This window comes from Miscanthus floridulus, chromosome 17 (genome assembly GCF_019320115.1).
Source record: "Miscanthus floridulus cultivar M001 chromosome 17, ASM1932011v1, whole genome shotgun sequence".
NCBI lineage: Eukaryota > Viridiplantae > Streptophyta > Magnoliopsida > Poales > Poaceae > Miscanthus > Miscanthus floridulus.
The window spans coordinates 71,854,749-71,856,020 of NC_089596.1; the positions used below are offsets into that span (position 1 = coordinate 71,854,749).

Genomic DNA, 1,272 nt, shown 5'->3' on the forward strand with positions numbered 1-1,272 from the left:
TGATTTACCCTTGTTCTATCTACTTTTTATATCTTATGCAGGGCAATGTAGGACCAGTTTTGAACTTCTGACAAACTACATTGAAGATCCAGAAGCATTAATCAGGAGAACTAGAGCCAAACTCAAGAAAGTCTCAGCTTTAGAATTGGAGGACAACCGGATAAGGCAAAGCTTAACACCTAAATTTGAAGCCATGGCTGACAAGACTCTTTGTGAATTCTTTGCTCCAACCACTACCAACATCTGTACTAGACCTAATGTCAATATTGGAGATAATGAATTCGAGCTCAAGCCAGCTATCATCAACATGGTGCAAGCTAGCCAGTTTTGTGGAAAGGCACATGAAGATGCGAGTGCACATCTCCAACACTTTCTAGAGATCTATAGCACTTTCACCATCAAAGGAGTAACCAAGGATGCCATACTACTTCGCCTCTTCCCATTCTCACTCTTGGGGAAGGCGAAGCAGTGGTTCTACGCCAACAAAGATAGAAATACTACATGGGATAATTGCTCCACTGCCTTCCTAGCCAAGTTCTTTCCCATGGGTAAGACCAATGCTCTACGTGGGAGAATTTCAAGTTTTCAGCAACAACATGACGAATCTATCCCTGAGGCATGTGAACGCTTTGAAGACTACATATCAGAATGTTCTCATCATGGGATGGAAAATTGGCTACTCATGCAGACCTTCTAACATGGGTTAACCAACAGTACCCATGAGATTACAGATGCTGCTACCGCAGGTGCATTTCTGTCACTCACACATCTAGCTGCAACAACTCTTGTAGAGAAGGTCTCTAACCAAGGTTGGAATGAAGAACGAGTTCAGACCCGCAAGAGGGGTGGAGGTATGCATCAACTCAAGGAGGTAGATATGCTGTCTGCCAAGATGGACCTGCTGATGAAGAAGCTCGAAGACCGAGCTAATGAGAAGAAAGAAGTCATGCACATTCATGATTCTCGCATGACATATGAAGAGTGTGGAAACACTGGGCATTTAGGGCACAACTGCCCTAAAATTCATGAGGATGTGAACTTTGTCAACAACAACTACTATCGTCCTCAACAAAATCAAGGATGGAACCAGCAACAGAGGCCAAACTACCAAAGTAACTACCAAGGTAACCCTCAAGGTAACAATTATAATAACTTCAATCAACCACCCTTGAGAGAATTAATTGCTAGCCAATCTTGACTCATGGTAGGATTATCTAAGAAGGTAGCTTCCAATGATAAAATTCTAGAGAACATAAGTAATAGAATGAATAG

General features: G+C 42.2%; 1 non-coding gene across 1 annotated transcript; it reads right to left on the reverse strand.

Annotated features, from left to right (window-relative positions):
* Window positions 1–557: 557 nt before the first annotated feature.
* LOC136519194 (small nucleolar RNA R71) lies at window positions 558–666 on the reverse strand. The gene has a single exon (XR_010774755.1). It is a non-coding gene; the product is annotated as a small nucleolar RNA R71 (small nucleolar RNA).
* Between the last annotated feature and the right edge of the window lie 606 nt (window positions 667–1,272).